Source organism: Hyperoodon ampullatus (assembly GCF_949752795.1).
Source record: "Hyperoodon ampullatus genome assembly, chromosome: 3".
Classification (NCBI taxonomy): domain Eukaryota; kingdom Metazoa; phylum Chordata; class Mammalia; order Artiodactyla; family Ziphiidae; genus Hyperoodon; species Hyperoodon ampullatus.
The window spans coordinates 111,524,375-111,546,959 of record NC_136916.1 but is presented as its reverse complement, the minus strand read 5'-3'; positions in this window follow the sequence as shown (position 1 = coordinate 111,546,959).

Here is a 22,585-nt window from a genome sequence, read left to right as displayed (position 1 = left end):
CTTAAGGCTACATTATTCTTAGAGATATTAAGTATGTGATTGAATGTTAGCCCTCTCTCAGGGCATTGCCTGACCATCTAGTCACAACTCATAAGATGATTCTCCTAACTTGGTATTTTCCCCTGTAAATAAAAGAACACTCAGGGCACCACTTTCTAATATCTGAATAGAATTGGTATATGGATTTATCATAATATGTTTAACTTGTCTCCTACTCTTGGATATTTAGGATTCTTTCAATTTTGGGTTTTAGTTTTTTTTTTTTAAGCATCTTTATGCATATGCCATGGCAGAAATTTTCCCACTTACATATATAACATTTATATTTGAACTTGTCTGTTAAAATTCCTAACATTAATATTGTCTTTTAATATTTTAATATTGTCTGTTAATATTCCTAAGATTAATATTTAGATTATAGTTTTTATTTTAGAATTATAGTGATTCTTTGCTTTCTTCTATTTGAAAAGTACAAATGCATAGGGTTTTGGGGTTTTTGCTCTGCTTTTAGAGAGAAAGATCAAGTGAAGCAAGCAGCAAGATGCAGAATAAACTGTTATATTTAATAGCCAGCACTTAAATCCATCATTGGGTAGGCTACATATGGAATATATCTAGCAAATTCACAATGAACAAATAATAAAATTTTAAAAAAGAACACTTTCCTTTTTCCTGTTTTTTTTTGTAACAACTGGCCTTATATTTTCTCTGTATATCCAAATTCACTTTGATCTTTTAAAAAGCAGTTTGAAAAATACACATTCCTATAAAATTTCCATAGGATAATTTCTTAAAGATTAAAATTTCATCCTAGCTTGCTCTTACAGTTCTCTGTAATGTTCTTTAGATACCTGAAATGCAAAGAAGAGGTTCTTAAAGACCTAAGTGTGAGTGTCATCTTGACATGTCCGTTTTTCTCCAAGTCTTTTCATTTGCAAAAGAAGCAATTGCATTGTTTATTCAATACTGTAGAGCTGTCTTTGATAATTTAAAATATGTTTTGATTGATAAAACTTTGATTTACACACAAGGGTTCAGGAACGTCTTTATTGAGTAAATTAAATAAGATTGAGTAAATCACATGAGAGTGTAAACCCCATACAGGCAGCCATCTTTGCCTGTTTCTCCTTTGTTCCATCCCAGGGATCTAGAATAGTGCCTGGCACTGAATGATTTGAAATAAAGATTTGTCCCATTATTTACTGGTTACGTTTCTAGAAGCAGAATTGTGTGATCAGTCTGTATGCAAATTTAAGTCTTTAGTTATATCTGGTCTATTTGCTTTCTAGGAAGTCCTCATTTCTACTTTTGATCCGTAATTATTATTCAAATCATTGGTTTTTTTAAAAAGTGAATTAGAAATGTTTTGGGAGATAAGATGTGCTTCTAGAGAATGTTGGACTGTTATTTGAGGAAACAAGCAAACACAAAATTCTTGGATTTGAGTCTCATCTGAGGAACTGGTATTCCTCTCATCTAACTGGGCCAAGAATTTGAAGCCAGCAAAAGCTTTCCTGAAAACGTTTTATGATTGGGCCTGAATAAATATTTGTTGAATTGAATTGAGTCTTTGGAACAGAAGGAGTCTTTTGTGGTTGTTAGTGGATACCTAGTTGAAATATTATGAAAGGCACTTCAGTGTTTTACTTGTCAAATCTCAGCCTAATTTACCTGTAGATTTTAAGAACATAATTATGGAAATAATAAAAAGTCTGACATATAAAATATAGTGGTAGGAGAGACAGTGATGGAGAGGAAAGAATAATGTCTTTGCGGGAGTGGGGGGTGAATCAGAAAATAACACAAATTCAACCAATGTTAGCTGGAAGTCCCTTTGCTTTTTTTTTTTTTTTTTGCTTCCCACTGGCTTGTGGAGTGAACTTGAGAAACTCCGATGGGCTGACAGGGAACAGGGAACATTCAACAGAGTGGCCTCCAGCAAGGAACTTTTTTAATAGTTAATAGTCACTAGTTTGGCTGCTTTGATGTGAGTCAGTAGGATTACAATTTAAAAACATTTACCTTTTCTTTGTTTCCTGCCAATTCTTAACCTTAGTTACTTTAATTTCTTTACTTTTTATGTCACAATTACTGTGTTTTATATTTCTTAAGTCAGATTTTAGCTTTTTAAAAGATTTAAAGTTATGCTTATTTTTGAAAATCATTTTTATTCATACTTTTAATACTTATTGTATACTAGATGGCAGGTGTTAAATTATATATCTATATCTGTCCACCTATATGTGTGTATGTTTGTGTTTCTTATCTTATTTGGGGGGGTATTTTTTAAAGTCTTTTCTTAATTCTTTTTATTTTCTGTTCATAATTTTAGCTCTTGACAATCCAGATTTACACCTCATATGTTTTAAATTTTCTGTCCTGCTGTTCGTATCTTTTTTTTTCCTTCATAATTTACATTCTCATGCAGTTTTAAGTCTTCTCGGACATTCTTAAATGTCTGAGTTGATTTTCTCTAGAGTCACAAACACCACTGGGTGGATATCATATTTGATTTTCTGCAACCCTGTTGATTTTTAACATAACATCCAGTCCTTGGATGAGGAATCTGTGATCACCCAAGTACATAACCACTCTATTTGGGCAAAGAGTTGCGTGCTGTCAGCCAGAAGTTTGTGTAACCTCAACAGTCACTCCTGGGGAGGGCTTCTCCCAGCCCTTGGTGCCAAGCCAGGGAAGATGACACCCCCATATCAGTCATTCATAACAGGTGGAACAGTAGTGATTTTGTACCCGTGATTCTGTTTAAAACTATCCTGCTTCTAGGCTACTTATACAAGGATGGTCCCCACCTTTCCTGGCAAGATTTTATAAAGAACGAAAAAGCTGGTGAGAACAGGAGTTATCTCAACTTGGCTTTTTCACAGTGAAAATTTTCTCCACTGGCAAACAGTTGTTTAAAGTCATCAAGTGTATCTTTTATCCAGCATTTTATGAGTCGAGCTCTTGATACTGAAAAGAACTTTCTTCCTGTTTATTTTTGGATGAGTGACCCTACCCCCCTCTTCCCCCCAATTCCTTGTGGTGCAGGGATATGGAAGACTAAGAGTTCCTGGAGAGGAACTTGGTTAAAGTTCATGAATTAGGCCAAGTTACAACACTCTTGATGGTGTAGTGTGACCTTCCTGCCTTTCTCCAAAAATTTTCTCTCTGACTCCCTTGAAGGTGTGCTCTTTCATCTTGATGGGGTTCATCTCACACAGTCAGTGTGCTGTGCATATGAAAATCAGCTTTAGAGGTGACATCAGTCATCTGGCAGTCCCAGAGTACAATTAAACTGGCTTCAGAAAAAGTACCATGTGTTCTCCACAGATTATTGATTTATTGGCCTTTTGTCCAAACTGATTTCCAATTAAAAATCTTAAGTCTTGTTGAGGCCACTGATTTTTTATACTAGGAACAGTCAGGAATTGGATGCTATTCTTGTACCACCTCTTTTAACTGGAAATAATATCAAATTACTTTTAGGTTTTATTAATTTCACCTTGGCCTTTGAATCCATGAATAAGAATCAGTTGTGATTTAACTTATTTGAACTCAGCATATAGCCCTGATCATTTAAGCTCTATCAGAACCTGCTCAGTAAGGGACCATTGGCATAAACATCAGTAGGAATCAACTTCTGATAGGTCACTTAAGATAATATTAGCAATTTATTATTGTGAGTATTATCCCTAGTACAGCTAACATTTGTCAGCCATTACTATACCACTCTTAAAGGGCCTACCTAGTCTAACTCATTTACCCCAGAGGTAGATAACAATTTTTACCCTCATTTTACAAGTGAGGAAACTGGGTCACTGGAAGAATTATCCAGTATTACATAGGCAATGACAGAGTTGGGATTTAAATTTAGGCATCTAGACTCCAAAGTTCATGTACTTAGCCACCAGACTATATCCATAGAACATCTTGAACATTTCCAGGCAGATTAATAAACCTGAAAAAACAGTGGCCCGTCATCCCTTTAGCTTGTGTCTTAATCATTTCATAATACTTTTGAATGAGCTAGATGTCTGTTATAGAAAATACAAAGAAAATATTCTTTTCTAAATGGATAAGTTTTATTATTTGAAATTACAAGGAGCCCGGACTAGAGACTGATCCTGTTAATTAATTATTGCCATAAAGACAGGTACCTATAAACTTTTCTAAATCTAAACTTATTATGTTTCCAAGCTTATAATTGATTTTAAAGAAGCAATTATATACATGTGTATTTGTACCTGTAAAATATATGTATTTGTTAAAAACATATATAATTAATATAAAATGTAGATGCATATTTAGGTTTCTTGGTATCGTCACGAATAGTTTATCTTAAAGAGTACATTAAGACTAGTACTGTACAATGTTAGGCTTTCTTTGGATACTTTACTAGATTTTTATTTTCACTTTTTAATTATGGACTCCATATACCTATAACCTAACTTTAATAATTACAAAATATAGCCAGTTTTGTTTCATTAATAATTAATTTCTTGTTCCCCAGTCATTATCCCTTCATCCTCTTTTCCCCAGATTATTTTGAACCTGAATATTAATATTTATTTTTAATTAAAGTTCTGGAAAGTCTTCAGAATGAGTTTTGGAGAGAATCTTGGTGTTGTAACAGTACTCTTTCTAAGGGGGGATGCCTTGCATTTAAGTGCTCAGCTTTGTATGGCTCCTTACATTTTAGTTTTATTGCCAGTCAGGATATGTGTTCCTTTGTTCAACTAGCAACAAAGAAAAATTATGCTCCAGGCATTATACTGATACTTGCTCCGTAGTAGTATCTTAGGTGAGAGAGATGGCCTTCAAGGGGGATTGCTTGAAGGGCACAGAGTCCATCCATTCTCCCAGATCTTTTAAAGTACATTCCTGAATCAAGTTATGTTAAACAGCTGTGTGCCAAAAGGCATTGCATTAGTGAAATGTAGAATTACTTGTCGTGGTGCCATTAAGCGATTTCTAGGTTGGTTAGTCCGTATGATCCTGTGAATCTCACGTCTAAGGTGAGGCCCAATACAATGTTCATTATGATGTACAGCCTTCTTTATCAGGAACCTGCAGAAGAATTTCCTGTTAAACTTTAGTTCGGAGAATAGTTGTTCGTCTCTGAAGCTATTCCTAGGCTTCTAATCTCACTGATAGTGTGAAGTGTGAAATTAACATTTTTCAAACTTGTGATGACTGCCCTAAAAGTTAGAGCCAAATTTGAGGCCCAAAGAGCAGGTGTATAGGACTTTATGGTATGGGTTTTAAAATTTGTTCCTACCTCTCCTTTGTCCTCACACTTGTTCTTCTTTTTCCTTTTTCAGCTAAGACAAAATATAAACAAATGAATAAAAATCCTAATAATGGTTATCCCTGTTTTGGGGTAAGACAGATGTTTATTATTTTCTTTTTACTTTCCTTAATTTTTTTACAAAAAATGTAGTTGGAGAGCCAGGGTCATGTGAGAATTGGAGGACTCTGAGTGCAGATTTTATTTTGTCATTTTGAATTAGACTTATTTGAAATGACCAAATTTTTATAGAACAAGGCTGTTATGTTGAGTACTTTCAGAACAGTACCTCATTGCATCCTTGGAGCATCCATGTAGGAGAGAAATATTCAATCCCTCAAAAATACCTTCTAAAGGAAGTGACAACCTCAGCTAAGCGGCTATTAATTTGATGCTTTAGCTTTACTCTATTTGCCTCGCTTTTAGAAGGCTTTGGTACTGTTTTGATTATTTTATTGATAAAAATAATTTATTCTGGTAAACGTAATGTGTTTTGAATGAGTTTCTTGCCATGAACATGAATTAATCACAATTCCAACGCACCTTGCTCCACATTGTGCATTGTGTCCCATGAGAGGAGTGACAACATGACAGAGTGGAAAGAGAAATCTGGCTTCCGAGTAGAAGACCCAGGTTATGGTCTTTCCAGATGTACACCCGGTACTTAACTATATGCCAACCACTGTTCTAAGCACTGGAGATGTAAACTTGAACAGCATTGGGATCCCTGGTAGTCTCCTAACTTCTGAATCCTGAGCCCCCACATTTTTACAGTGTCTCATCTAACAGGGATAACAGTTTCTCTTGTTCCTACTACGGGGGTGGTTGTTGAAACAATCAAAAGAAAAATGGCTTGAGTGAGTGTTTTGAAAAGGGCCCAGCAGTGTTATGATGGGAAGATCATTTTATTGATGAAATAGTTTGACATTTTCATGTTACTGTGGATCAGATGCCAGTGTAAGTTGATTAAATGATGCATGTGGAGTTGAAAACTCACAGAATTAATGAACTTAATGCTTTACCTTTTAAAGTGCTTTATAGTAGGGTTATTATAAGAGTTTTCTTTTTCCCTTTCCAAAGCCAAAGGTTTTTAATTAACACTGGCTCTCACTTGGCCGGGCTTGAATACTGTTTTTGCTACATGCTTTCTGAGTAACCTTGGGCAATTTACTTATTATCTCAATTGCCTTTTCTGTAAAATGGGGATAATAAGTGTCTATGCATCATAGTGACTTTTTTTTTAACATCTTTATTGGAGTATAATTGCTTTACAATGGTGTGTTAGTTTCTGCTGGTGATTTTTTAATAATATTATCATGCAGGTTAATAATGTCTGTAGGACAAACAGTGCTTTGCACATTCTAAGCAGTCTATGCTAGCTATGATGACATCTCATTCACAGCATTTATTAAGGTCATAAATTCAGGCTTGTATGGGCAAAATCATACATGGTAAATTATTATTTTACATGGACAACCTCTTCATGTTTAAGGGTGTATTGTATAAAATAAATTGATTCTACATTTTGTTTTGTTTCCTCATTTTATTATTATTTTAATTTTTTATTGAGTTATAACTAACATACAATAGTATATTAGTGTTAGGTGTACAACATACTAATTTCATACCTTTATACATTATGAAATGATCACCACAATAAGACCAGTTACCATCCATCACCATACAAAGTTGTTACAACATCATTGACTATATTCTCTATGTGTACTTTTCATTCCTGTGACTTATTTATTTTATAGCGGCAAGTTTGTACCTCTTAATCCCCTTCACCTGTTTCATCTGTCCCTCCCACCCTTTGGCAACCACCAGTTTGTTCTCTGTATCTATGACTCTGTTTCCATTTTGTTTTGCTTGTTCAGCTTTTTAGATTCCACATATAAGTGAAATGATATGATATTTGTTTATCTGTCTGACGTATTTCACTTAGCATAATACCTTCTGTGTCCATTTGTATCATCACAAAGGACAAAATTTCATTCTTTTTTATGGTTGACTAGTATTCCAGTGTGTGTGTGTGTGTGTGTGTGTGTATATATACGTGTATATATACACACATACACACACCTTCTTTATCCATTCATTTACCAATGAACATTTAGGTTACTTCCATAGTTGGTTATTATAAATAGTGCTGCGGTGAACATAGGAGTCCATACATCTTTTGGAATTAGTGTTTCCATTTTCTTTGTATAAATACCCAGAATTGGTATTGCTGGATTATATGGTAGTTCTGTTTTTAATTTTTTGAGGAACCTCCATACTGTTTTCCATAGTGGCAGCACCAATTTACATTCCTACTAACAGTGCACCAAGGTTCCCTTTTTTCCACATCCTTGCCAACACTTGATGTTCTTATCTTTTTGATAGTAGCCATTCTCACAGGTATGAGATGTGGTACCTGAATGTGGTTTTGATTTGAATTTCCCTGATGATTAGTGATGTTGAGTGCCTTTTCATGTGCTTGCTGGCGATCTGTATGTCTTTGGAAAAATGCCTATTCAGGTCCTCTGCTTGTTTTTTGTTGTTGATTTACAATGTTGTGTTAGTTTCTGGTGTACAGAAAAGTGATTCAGTTTTATATATATGTAGTTTTTCAGATTCTTTTCCATTATAGGTTATAACAAGGTATTAAATATTGTTCCCTGTTTTATGCAGTAAGACCTTGTTGTTTATCTATTTTGTATATAATAGTGTATATCTGTTGATCACAAACTCCTCATTTATCCATCCCCCCTTTCCTCTTTGGTAACTGTAAGTTTGTTTTTCTATGTCTGTGAATCTTTTTCTGTTTTCCAAATAAGTTCATTTGGGTCGTTTTTAAGATTCTGTTTATAAGTGATATCATATGATCTTTGTCTGATTTACTTCAGTTAGTATGATAATCTCTAGGTCCATCCAGGTTGCTTCAAATGGTATTATTTCATTCTTTCTTATGGCTGATAAAGAATAAGAAAGTGTGTGTTTATACCACAACTTCTTTATCCATTCATCTGTCAGGGTACACTTAGGTTGCTTCCGTGTCTTGGTTATTGTAAATAGTGCTGCTGTGAATATTGGGGTGCATGTATCTTTTTTTTTTAAGATGTTGGGGGGGTAGGAGTTTATTTATTTATTTTTATTTTTGCTGTGTTGGGTCTTTGTTTCTGTGCGAGGGCTTTCTCTAGTTGTGGCAAGCGGGGGCCACTCTTCATCGCAGTGTGAGGGCCTCTCACTATCACGGCCTCTCCTGTTGTGGAGCACAGGCTCCAGACGCGCAGGCTCAGTAGTTGTGGCTCACGGGCCTAGTTGCTCCGCGGCATGTGGGATCCTCCCAGACCAGGGCTTGAACCCATGTCCCCTGCATTAGCAGGCAGATTCTCAACCACTGCGCCACCAGGGAAGCCCCGGGTGCATGTATCTTTTTGGATTAGAGTTTTTATCTTTTCCAAATATATGCCCAAGAGTGAGATTGCTGGATCATATGGTAGCTCTATTTTTAGTTTCTCAGGAACTTCCATACTGTTCCCCATAGTGGCTGCACCAATTTGCATTCCCACCAACATTGTAGGAGGGTTCCATTTTCTCCACACCCTCTCTAGCATTTATTATTTGTAGACTTTTTAAAAAAATTTAATTTACTTATTTATTTTTGGCTGCGTTGGGTTTTTGTTGCTGTGTGCAGGCTTTCTCTAGTTGCAGTGAGCAGGGGCTACTCTTTGTTGTGGTTTGCGGGCTTCTCATTGTGGTGGCTTCTCTTGTTGTGGAGCACGGGTTCTAGGCATGTGGGCTTCAGTAGTTGTGGCATGCAGGCTCAGTAGTTGTGGTCCATGGGCTTAGTTGCTCCGTGGCATGTGGGATCTTCCCGGACCAGGGCTCGAACCCGTGTCCCCTGCTTTGGCAGGTGGATTCTTAACCACTGTGCCACCAGGGAAGTCCCTGTTATTTGCAGACTTTTTGATGATGGCCATTCTGACAGGTATGAAGTGATACCTCATAGTTTTCATTTGCATTTTTCTAATTGTTAGAGATATTCAACATCTTTTTATGAACCTGTTGACCATCTATATGTCTTCTTTGGAGAAATGTCTATTTAGGTCATCTGCCCATTTTTTGTTAGGGTTGGTTGCTTTTTGATATTGAGCTGTATGAACTGTTTGTTTATTTTGGACATTAAGTCCTTGTAGGTCACATCATTTGCAAATATTTTCTTCCATTCTATAGGTTGTCTTTTCATTTTGTTTATGGTTTCCTTTGCTGTGCAAAAGCTGATAGGTTTGATTAGGTCCCATTTGTTTATTTTTATTTTATTTATTTTGCTTTGGGAGACTGACCTAAGAAAACATTGCCATGATTTATGTCAGAGAATGTTTTGCCTATGTTCTCTTCTAGGAGTTTTATGGTGTCATGTCTTATAGTTAAGTCTTTAAGCTACTTTGAGTTAATTTTTGTGTATGGTGTGAGGGAGTGTTCTGACATCATTGATTTAGTCCCATTTGCTTATTTTTGCTTTTGTTGCCTATGCCTGAGGAGACATACCCCCCGCCAAATATTTCTAAGTCCAATGTCAAAGAGGTTACTGCCTATTTTTTTTTCTAGGAGTTTTATGGTTTTAGGTCTTTAATCCATTTTGAATTTATTTTTGTACATGGTGTAAGAAAGTGGTCTAGTCTCATTCTTTTGCATGTAGCTGTCGAGTTTTTCCAAAACCATTTATTGAAGAGCATGCCTTTTCCCCATTGTATATTCTTGCCTCCTTTGTTGTAGATTAATTTACTCTATGGGCATGGGTTTATTTCTGGGCTCTCTATTCTGTTTCATCTATCTAGGTGTCTGTTTTTGTGTCAGTACCATACAGTTATTAGTATAGCTTTGTAGTATAATTTCAGATCTGGGAGCATGATACCTTCAGCTTTGCTCTTCTTTCTCAAGATTGCTTTGGCTATTTGGGGTCTTTTGTGGTTCTATACAAATTTTAGGATTATTTGTTCTAGTTCTCTGAGAATGCCATGGGTACGTTGATAAGGATTGCATTGAATCTGTAGTTTGCTTTGTGTAGTATGGACATTTTAATGATATTGGTTCATCCAGCCCATAAGCATGGTATATCGTTCCGTTTATTTGTGTTGTCTTCTGTTTCTGTCCTCAGTGTCATACAGGATTCAGAGTACAAGTTTGTTACCTCCTTGCTACTCCTAGGTATTTTATTTTATTTTATTTTATTTTTTGGGGCAATTGTAAATGGAATTATTTTCTTAATTTCTCTATCTGATAGTTTGTTATTAGTGTCTATATTAATTTTGTATCCTGTAACTACTGAATTCATTTATTAGTTCTAATAGTATTTTGGTGGTGTCCTTGGGGTTTTCTGTATACACTATCATATCATCCTCAAATACTGATAGTTTTATTTTTTTCCTTTCCAATTTGGTTGCATTTTATTTCATTTTCTTGCCTGATTGCTGTGGCTAGGATTTCCAATAATATTTTGAATGAAAATGGAAAGAGTGGACATCCTTTTCTTGTTCCTCTTCTTAGAGGAAACACTTTTAGCTTTTTCACCATTGAGTATAACATTAGCTGTGGGTTTGTCATATATGATTTTATCATGTTGAGGTATTTCCTTTGTAACCACTTTGTTGAGAGTTTTTATCATAAATGGAAGTTGAATTTTACTTTTTCTGCATCTGTTGAGATGATCATATGATTTATATCCTTTGTTTTACTAATAGGGTGTATATCATTGATTGATTTACAAGTGTCAAACCATCCTTGTATTCCTGGAATGAATCCCACTTAATTATGGTGTACGGTCCTTTTAATATATTGTTTTAGTTGGTTTGCTAATATTTTGTTGAGGGTTTTTGCATCTCGGTTCATCAGGGATATTGACCTATAGTTTTCTTTTTTTGTATATTGTCTTTGTCTTGTTTTGAGATCATGGTAATGCAGGCTTTGTAAATTGAGTTTGGCAGTGATCCTTACTCTTCAGTTCTTTTGGAATAATTTGAGAATGATAGGTATTAACTCGTCTTAAAATGTTTGATAGAATTCACTTGTGAAGCCATCTGGACCTGGAATTTTGTTTGAGGGGAGTTTTTTGATTATTGATTCAGTTTCGTATCTAGTAATTGGTCTATTCAGATTTTCTATTTCTTCATGATTTAATCTTGGAAGATCGTATGTTTTTAGGAATCTATCTGTTTCTTCTAGGTTGTGTAATTTGTTGGCATGTAACTGTCCATAGTATTCTTTTATCTTTTGTATTTCTGTGGTGTTGGTTGTAATTTCTCCTCTTTCATTTTTAATTTTATTTATTTGAGTTCTCTCTTTTTTTCTTGATGAGTCTGGCTAAAGATTTGTTGATTTCATTTATCTTTTCAAAGAACCAACTTAGTTTTATTGAGCTCTCCTGTGGCTTTTTAAGACTCTACTTCATTTAATTCCTCTCTAATACTTATTCTACTAACTTTGGATTTTGCTTGTTCTTTTTCTAATTCCTTTAAATGTGCATTTAGATTGTTTATTTGAGATTTTTTCTTGTTTCTTGAGGTAGGTCTATCTCACTATTAATTTTCCTCTTAGAACTGCTTTTGCTGCACCCTGTAGATTTTGGGCAGTTGTGTTTCCATTTTCATTTGTCTCAAGTGTTTTTTTTTTTTAAACTTTCTTTTTGTTTCCTTTGTTGACCCATTGGTTGTTGAGTAGCATGTTGTTTACTCTCCATATGATTATGTTTTTTCTATTTTTCCTCTTGTGGTTGATTTCTGGTTTCATACCATTGTGGTCTAAAAGATGCTTGATATGATTTTGGTCTTCTTAAATTTATTGAGATTTGTTTTGTGGCCTAAAATGTGATCTGTCCCTGGAGAATGTCCCAGGTGCACTTGAAATGTTTTTCTTTTGTTTTTGTTTTTGCTTCTTTTGGATGTATGGTTCTCTGTATATCTATTAAGTCCATCTGGTCTAATGTGTTGTTTAAGGTCAGTGTTTCCTTATTGATTTTCTGTCTCAATGATGGATCCATTGATGTAGGTGGGATATAAAGTCCCCTATTATTATTGTATTACTGTCTATTTCTCCCTTTATTTCTTTAATATTTGTTTTATATATTTAGGTGCACCTATGTTGGGTGAATAAATATTTACAAATATTATATCCTCTTGTTGAATTGACCCCTTTATCATTATGTAATACCTTTCTTTATCTTTTGTTATAGTCTTTGTTTTAAGGGATGATATGATTATTGCTACCCTGGCTTTCTTTTGATTTCCACTTGCATAGAATATCTTTTTCTGTCCTTTCACTTTCATTCTGTGTGTGTCTTTAGATCTGAGGTGAGTCTCTTGTAGGCAGTATATAGATGGGTCTTGTTTTTTAAATTAATTCAGCTACCCTATGTCTTTCAATTGAAACACTTGGTCCATTTATAATTGAGGTAATTATCGATAGGTTTTTACTTATAGTCATTTTGTTCATTGTTTTCTGGATATTTTTGTAATTCTTCTTTGTTCCTGTCTTCTTCCCCTGGTTTCTTCTCTTGTGGTTTGATATATTTCTTTAGTGTTATGTTTTGATTCCTTTCTCTTTTTTTGTGCATGTATTCACTGTAAGTTTTTAGTTTGTGGTTACCATGAGGTTCATATAAATATCAGCCTGTATATATTGCTGCCTGTTTTAACCTGATAGTTGTTTAAGTTTGAACATATTCTGAAAGCAGCACCTTTTTACTACCTCCTTCCTTCACATTTTGTTTTAGAAGTCGTATTTTACATCTTTTTATTTTGTGTATCCCTTAACTACTTATTGTAGTTATAGTTTATTATAGTATTTTTTCTTTTAACCTTCATACTAACTTTTTAAGTGGCTGATGCACTGACTTTACTATATATAAGTGAGATTTTTCCTATATTATCCTGTGTTTTCTTGTTTGTAATTGTGGCCTTTTCTTTTCCAGTTATAGAAGACCTTTTACCATTTCTTATAAAGCTGTTTTAGTTGTGTTAACTCTTTTAGTTTTTGTGTCTGAGAAACTTTGTTTCTCCTTCAATTCTGAATGATAACCTTACCAGATGGAGTATTGTAGATTGCAAGTTTTTTCCTTTCAGTACTTCAACTATATCTTGCTATTGCCTTCTGGCCTATGAATTTTTACTGAAAAATCAGCTGATAGTCTTATGAGATTTCCCTTGTATGTGATTAGTTGTTTTTCTCTTGCTGCTTTTAAAATTCTGTTTTTATCTTTAACTTTTGCCATTTTAATTAGACTATGTCTTGGTGTGGATCTCTTTAGATTCATCTTGCTTGGGACTTTTGGTGCTTCCTGGACCTAGATGTCTGTTTCCTTCCTCAGATTAGCGAAGTTTTCAGCCATTATTTTTTCAAACAAGGTTTCTGCCCCTTTCTCTCTCTCTTCTTCTGGGACCTCCATGGTGGGAACATTAATATGTTTGATGTTCCTTAAAATCTCCTTATTTTTAAAAAGTCTTTTTTTCTTTTGCTGTTCTGATTGGGTTATTTGCACCATTCTTCCACATCCACATTGCTTATCCATTCTTCTGTATCATCTAATCTACTGTTGATTTCCTCTAATGCATTTTGTATTCTTCAGTTGTAATTTCTCATTTCAGTTCCATTTGCTAAGTTTTTAAAAAAATTTTCATTGAGTTTCTCCATTCTTCTTCCAAAGAATAAGCATTCTTATGACCATTTCTTTGAACTCTTTATCAGATAAATTACTTATTTCCATTTCATTAGGGTGTTTTCTGGGCATTTTATTTTGTTCTTTTGTATGGGACATATTACTCAGTCTCCTCATTTTGTTCGACTTTAGATTTTTATTTCTATGAATTAGGCAAAACTGCTACCTCTCCTGGTCTTGAAGAATTGGCTTCATGTGGGAGTGTCCCCTGTGTAGACTGCTTGTGCTGGTGGTTTTGACAGGCCAGCTGGAGCTGGAATGAGCCCTGGCTGGGTGTAGTCTTTGGGTAGTGTGGTTCCTCAGGGTGGCTGGAGGTAGAGCAAGCTGGGCTGGGGGCAGTCCCTGGGGAGCATTGTACCTGTGTCCACCCTGACAGGAAGGCTGTGGCTGGAGGGAGCATGGGCTACTGGTAGTCCTGAGGGTCCTCGAACAGTGATTCTTGCTGGTGCCTCCAACCTGGGAGAGGACTCCAGTAGTTTCCTGCCTGTTTGACAGAAGCTCTAGTGTTAGTAAATGGATTTCCTTCCTGTATAGCCCAGCCTTTTAAATTGCTATTTTATCACTGTGTCCTAGGGCAAGTGAGTCTGCATTCTGGCCCCTCACCAATATCCCTCCCTATTGTAGGTCAAAGCATGAGGAGTTGGGTTCCTCTGGATACTGTGTCTCTGTCCTCCTACCCATTTCTGTGTGGTCCTTTTATTTGCAGAAACTGCACGTAAAAATCAAGCAGCCCTCAGGTCTTCTTCAGGCAGAATTGCTCTATATGTAGGTGAGATTCAATGGGTCTGTGGAAGGACGTGAGTTCAGGGTCTTCCTATGCTGCCATCTTGGGACCCTCTCCCCTGATTCTGTAATTTTTTGACAAGGTTTGAAAACTAGAAAATTGATTTATATCATAGAAACTCTCATCAAGAGATGTTTGAATTTTATTTACAAATGTGTCTAAATTCAGTGTTATGAAAATACTGTATTTATTTGATGTAAACTGCATTCTGCTGGTGTGTGCTTGTATTGATTCTTAGTGAACTGTGGATTGAATTCAAAATAGCAAGTGCTAACCTTGGTATAAATATTTTCATATTTGCATCATAAGTATGAGAATTTGCACTTTGAGCATTTCATAAATATTAATCAATTAAACTTCAGAATACTCCAATGATCAAGATATTGTAAATCAACCTTCTGGATGAGTATTAAAATTTTCCAGCCCACAGAGGTATTCTCTGCCTTATGTCCTCTAAAATACCATCCAGATAAGAGCCTTAATATTGATTCATTCTTCAAAATATATCTTTCTTTTTATTTTAAAAGGACTATTTTAAAATATACTAAGTGTAGCAAAGGAAGGCTCAGGCAGTTTGTATCTGTGGGCACACCTGATCATTTGGAGTGAATTGGAGCCTATTTAGTCCAGTTTTCAGCCAGCTCAATTAAAAACAAAACCAACATGAGTAGTGATAACAGTGTCTTCTATTTTGCTCAGAATTATTAATCTAGTTATGTTGGAAGATATAATGTTGATGTGCTTTGTCTTAAGAAGTCTAATAACCCAGTGAAGTGATGAAATGTGAAGTAGATTACATCTTATCCATGAAAAGCACCAGTATTTGAATAATGTGGGATTCATTTATTCAATAAACATTTTATAATGTGTCTTTATTGCACTAGGCAAACATAGACCTGTTGATGTAAAAAGAGAAAAAGACCATGCCTCACCGTGAGGAGGTCACAGACCACTCCACGGCTTCCTTAGGCACATTAACTAAAATGTAGTGAAATTTTTTTTAATCCTTTAAGAAATGAAGTAGCCTCTTTTTTTTTAAACTTAGATGATTATTATATCTAATGACCTGCATAAACATTATAGAGTGAGTCCCTGACTTTCTTAATGTGCAAAAATACACATAAATATAGAACTGCAAAATCCAGGATTGAAAAGTTGGATATATTACTTTTGCAAACACGATGAATAATAAAAAACTTAATTTTTTTAAATTTGTGAAATTAAGAAACAATTAGTAGTTTTAGGATAAATTTACTTCAATTTCAACTTTTTTTAAATTTAAAGGGGTGCATAATGTATGAGGTATGTCCTATATTCCTTTACATTTCAAGAAACATAGGTAGCTTTATATTACTATACAAGATTGTTTTGGGGAAATCACTTCAATATATAAGAAAATGCTAACTACTATTTCTTGAACATTAGTACTCAGAATTTATCTTTTATCAAAAATCATTGAAAAGAATGATTTCTACTGGAGAACTTACCAAATTATTATTTTTTTAAATCTTAATTTTCCCCAGATTTTAAAGTATTATATATCTATCTTTAGTGATATAGCATACATGACCAATATCTGTTCCATTACTTTGGCATTTAAGCTTATCTCCTCAAGAAAGGAAAGCATTATTTTTTAAGATTTTTTTCATGTGGACCATTTTTAAAGTCTTTATTGAATTTTTTACAGTATTGCTTCTGTTTTATGTTTTGATTTTTTGGCCGCAAGGCATGTGGCATCTTAGCTCCCCGACCAGAGATCGAACCCGCACCCCCTGCATTGGAGGGTGAAGTCTTTACACTGGACCGTGAGGGAAGTCCCAGGAAAGCATTATTAGTTTTCTACTTTTGCATGAAATGGCCTCCAAATTAAACTTCATATGCAGATAATATTTTGAGTATTGCAGAAGTCTTTTTTTTCACTAACTATACATCACACTCTCTTCAGCAATACCTGAACTTTTCTTTGATGGTTTTATAGACTTGTTGGTGGGTCCTGTTTTGCTTGATTTCCTACTACAGCTATTGTGCACTGAACAGTTAGTTAAGCTGTCAAAATACTATGAGATCATAGTTTCTGCCAAGTTAGAAAGTCAGTCTTTCAGAAATGCAACTCTAATTCTTAATCATATCTTTAGAAAAAATTAGAGTAACTAGGCACCTACCAGATACAGATCACTTTACTTATTTTCTTTCCATCTTCATAAAAATGCTGTGAGATTGTAATTGTTCTTATTTTACAGATTAGGAAATTGTGACAGAAAGAATAACTAGTAAATGGCAAAGGTCTTTTTGCTCCAAAACACTTGTTTTCCCACTGGATCATGGTTCCACATCGGAGATCATTGCACTGCAGTGCACAAGGTTGCTTTAATATGGCATGTGTCATCTGGTCATAGAAACTACTCCCCTCTTCAACATGCATTGGATCTGTTATAGCTGTTTGTGGGGTTCCATCAGTGTAGAGAGTTACTGAGGGTTTTGGACCACGCCTTCCTCCCCAACACATGCTTCATCCTTGTTTTCTCTATTAAAGTGTTTCTTTTTAATTCCTTTCTAAAAATACCAGTTTGAAACACAAAAACATTATATAATGCTTCCCTATGTGTTGAATTTTAACCTTAAGATTAAATGGGAGTTGGCTAAGTAGCACAATTTACTACCAAATATTCTCCAACTTAAGATGCACAATTTTAAGATTTCTGAAATTGGAGAATTGGAGAATTTCTTGTCTTTGTTTTGTAATATTATGAAGAGTTTTCTCTTTTGTTAGCTGTGGGACATTGGACAAGTTATTAAGCCTCTCTGAGTCTTTTTCTTTTAAAATTTCTGGAAGTATCTCAGGATCTTCCTGTTCTACCTGCTTATTGGGTAGCTCTATTGAGACAAAGTAAGCCAAACCTTTTGTAAGCTGTTCAGCACTATAAACATTTAACATATGGGCTAGTGATTATCAGATTTGAGTGTTCATGAGAATCATCTCCTGAGCATGTTAAAAATGCAGCCCTGGGACCCACTTCCAGTGATTCTACTTCTGTGGATTTGGAGAATAGAAACAGGTCATTAGAAAAAAAAAGATCTTGCCAATAGCTTATGAAATTTTGTAATAAAAATGCACACAAAACATCTTTCAGAGACTGGTTTTCGCCTTTTAAATTGGTAAAGACGAAAACAATTAATAATAATTGATGTCAGGAAATGACTGTTCTTGTATGTCACTGATGTGAGTATAAACTTGGAATCACCTTTCTGGAGAATAGTTGTGGAATATGTATTAAAATACGTAGAAATATTCTTGCCCTTTGATCTAGTGATTCCATTTCTTGGATTTTTTTAAGCTGAAAATCTCACATGTACACAGTCATATGTGCAGGAATATCCAAGCATATGTGCAGGAATATCCATTGCATAGTTGTTTATGAAAGGAAACGTACACTAGACAACTGAAATATGTCACAATAGGAATTAGGTAAATGAATTATGTTATATCCACATTATCAAGAATTATGCAGACATTAAAATGTGGATGTAGAACTATATTTTTATTTACATAAAGGTGTCTGTGATGTGTGGTTAAGTGAAAAAAGTTTATAAAACACGTATAAAATGAACCAATTAAAATTTGTATATATACATATAAGTCTAGAAAGATAATCTGATCATCTGAAGTGGTAAATGGTTTTCTCTGGCTGATGAGATTGTGTTTTCATTTTTATTGTATTTCATTTTTAATGAAATATGAAATTTTACAAATTTTTATAACCAGATAAATAAAGGAAAGCAATTTCTCTGCTTTTAAAAGGAAAAACATTTAGGGGACTTATATTACTGATTAATATCATTATTTTCTCTCATATTGTGTATCTGTAGCCCCTTCCACTGCCCATTCTTCTAAACATGATAGTATTGGGTTGTTTTCTTCTTAGGCTCTGACAAGAAGACTCATTTATGTGTTAGTTGTGGTTATAGAAGCCAATGAGTTTCCTGCCCCCTCTTCGACTTCTAAATTTAATTCTCATGATAAATTGAAACATCAGCATTACCATTTGATATAACTAAGGCCTAGCTACCGTGATATAATGTACTTTTACTTGGTTGCCACATGTCTTATTTGTTTCGTATTATGTTTTCCCAGCTTTATAACCATATCTAAAGGTTTTGTTGATGGAGGGAGAAATAAGATCTCTCTTTTTATTTTCCTGATGGATTACTGATTATCAGGGAGAGAAAAACCATTGAGTCCACTTCCACTCCTGTCACCTAAGCAAATATTACTTGTAGAAGGGAAAAACAAACCTCTGTTTAGGCTAACAGTTTTGATGGGGAATGTTTGTGAGTGTACATGCAGGTGCACGTGTAGAAGCATTAAAAACCTGATGACTCTTATAAACATGGTATTGAGCCAGAGGGTAGCCACTTCTCAAAGTTTTTCTTCAGGGCTTTGAATTTAAATATGTACTGTTATTTGAATGTACACATTTAATATCATATGTATAGAAATTAAATGGGACATCTTAGTTTTAGAGTGATTTAACTAAAGCCCTGGGGAAGAAATAAAGTTTCAAGCACAATAAAGATTGCCTTTGTTCTTCCTTTGACGGTACACGGTCTGGGGTGATTCAGTGTTGCCCTTGTTTATTTCAGAAGTTGAGAAGGCATTCTCAACACCACCCTCTCTCTGTCCCCTCTCTACTTTATAATCACCATGTCTTGTCCATTGTGTTTTCATATGTTAATCTCTCATCTGTTTACTTCTGTACATCTCCACTGTTATCCCCACAGTCCTAGACATCATCAGTTTTGCTTGTACTGCAAGTGTCCTCATCTATCCTTAGCAAACAGAGACTTTTGTACAAACTCAAGTCTCATCAAATCACAGCACTGTGTAAAACCGTTCAGTGACATATTCTATCGCTTATTCTCTACAGGCCCCTGTCCCTTCTCTGCCCTGCTCTGTACCTCAGAAGGCACAGACAACATCACTGGAACTCCTTTGGCTTCTGACTTCCCACTGAAGATGGTATACTTCTCCTTGCACCTAGGATGAAGTCCACAATCCATGACACTGACAGTAATCTGCAAGGCCCTGTACCATCTGACAGTCCACCCAGGACACTCATCTTGCCTCTTTTCCCATCTCTGGCTCTGATGGTTCCCTTTCAGTTCCTTAAAGACCCCAAGCCCCTCCTACCTCCTTGGGTTCATACATCTCATCCCTTCTGACTGGACCTCCCTCTCCCTTCACTTGTCTCACCCTTGCTCATCCAGAATGTCTCAGCTTTAATGTCTCTTCCTCAGAGAAACCTTCGCTGGTTATACACTTCTATTTCTCACTAAATTTTTCCTTTGAAGCAGGTGGCATGACTATATATAAATATTCATGTCATAATTTGCATAATGTTTCTTTTTTCTTCTGGATTCCAGGCTTCATGAGGTCAAAGATATGAAAGTTTTTGTTTATCTTTTGAATCTCGGCCTCAGATGCAGTACTTGGTAAATAGAGAGCACTCACTAACTGCCTGGTGAATGCATTCAGAAAGTGAAGATAGCTTCACAGGTAGTTTTCAGTAATTATTAAATAAATTTTAATGTGTTAGTGTAGGGTGAGACCTAGGAGCAGATCTAGAATTCAGAATTACAAGGCGACCTCAAACTAGAACCTTTGTGTGGTATTTTTTTCCTGCACTGAAATTGATACCTGTGAACCCAGTGGTAACATGTAAGACACTAAGAATCGTATGGTAAAGAAAATAATGTCAACAGGCATTTCTCATCTTTCAGTTTTGAAATGGAAAGAGTATATAATTTTTTTCATTACATGTGCTTATTATAAATTTTGTGACTGGAATTATTGACATTTTTTCTAACTTTAATTAAGAGCAGTTATATGTAACAAATGGAAATGAGGGAGGGAAAACTTTGGCACCATATATGTGGCTGAAGACAAAAAAAAATGACATTAATAAGATTTGAAAAACAAACCTATAAAGCTATGTTATAGATAATTCTTGTTATTAAAAAATTCCAGTTATTTTTAAAAACATTAACTTTGGTCATTAACACCCTCAATAAAATATAACCTTTAAACATAAAATTTGTTTTTGTCAATAATGAACTACTCTGTTACATGTGTTAAATATTTTGAACTCTTATATTTTACATTTTTGTCCTTATGAAGCTTATTTTCTACTAGAAAATGAAAATCTACTAATCTCAGTATTATAACTTAATTTTATGTCATTGATTAATTTTTAGAAGTTTGAATTGTACCCTGAGATAGTGCATCAATAGCCATTTCAGAAGTAAACAGATATGTTATTGAAGTACATATGGTATTCTAAGCATTTCGAGTTCATAGAGCTGAATGGAACTTATTTTTAACTTTATGAAGAAATAGTCTTTGATGGACATTTTTAATGGTGCTTCTATTCCAAAATAAGTTTTGTGGCTGTAACATTCTAGAAATAGATGTGTTTGATGGAAATGTTGACAGACACTTATTTGTAAGCAATGAATAAAGCCACCTAGAATTTTAGTGACCTCTCTTTCAATGAATGGCTATTCATATTTATTATTATCAATTCTAATAATAATCAGTTTTAAAGTGCCAACTGAGCACTGTATAACATTTGATGTGCTCTCTGTCTAATAGGTCCACTTCAAAAGTACCATGGTTCAGCACACTAAAGCCAGTGCACAGCAGATGATTCAGCTTTGAGCCTCTACCTTTTCCATGAGTTAATATATGATAGGAGGTCAGGATGTATATGTAATAGACCTTGTAGCGTTAAGTCATTCTTGACACTGCAAAAAAGGTAATTTGTGTAAGATTTTTATTGTGAGGTGGAAACTGCGAAACAAACTCCTGAAAGAGATGATGTCTAATACTCTTTTATCTTTTATTTATTATTATTGTTTTCTTGGTATGGGTGGCCAGACATGATTCCAAATTTAGTAGAAAAAGGCACAGAAATTTGTTCTAGATACACAGATAAACTTCCTCAATAATTTGGCTAAGGTATTTGGGAAATTTGAATCCTTAAATGAAAAGAGAAAGCCCAGTTAATTATTTATCTAGTATCTACCATATACTTATCAAGGTGTTACACTCAATACACTGGTGTGTTTTAAATGAAAGAAAGAATGGTTGTGTGTATAGACATGGATGATGAGATGAAAGAAAGGTGCTGAAGAGCCGTGTGTAAAAAAAACATCTGGAGAATGTGATCTGTAAGAAGTGTGTGGTGTAACATCCCCCATATACTAAAAGAACATGTGGTTTCGTGAAAGTAAATAATTCTCAATTTATAACAAAGTGAAGTCATTATTGTTAATACCAACATGATGATTTAAGTGACTTATTTGTCAGCATCAATGGGCCTTAAAACTTTTGATGAAAATATTTTAGAAATTTTAAGAGGTAAATAAGGAAATCCTTTAGAAGTTTTTATAAAAAATGAATTTAGATTAAATTATTTTGGTATTATATATATGTGTGTGTGTTTATAAATGGCTAGCTACATAGTAAACTCTGTTTCAGAATTTAATTCCCCAGATATCTCTCAAGTACCTTCTGTTTTTCAGACAATGTATTTTTTTCTGTAAAGGCTAAATAAGGATAAGGTACATGCATTCTTTGGAAATTTACCACATATATGGCAAACAGAACAATCTAGAAGGAGATTAAAAAAAAAAGGGCTTCCCTGGTGGCGCAGTGGTTGGGAGTCCGCCTGCCGATGCAGGGGACACAGGTTCGTGCCCCGGTTCGGGAAGATCCCACATGCCGCGGAGCAGCTGGGCCCGTGAGCCATGGCCGCTGAGC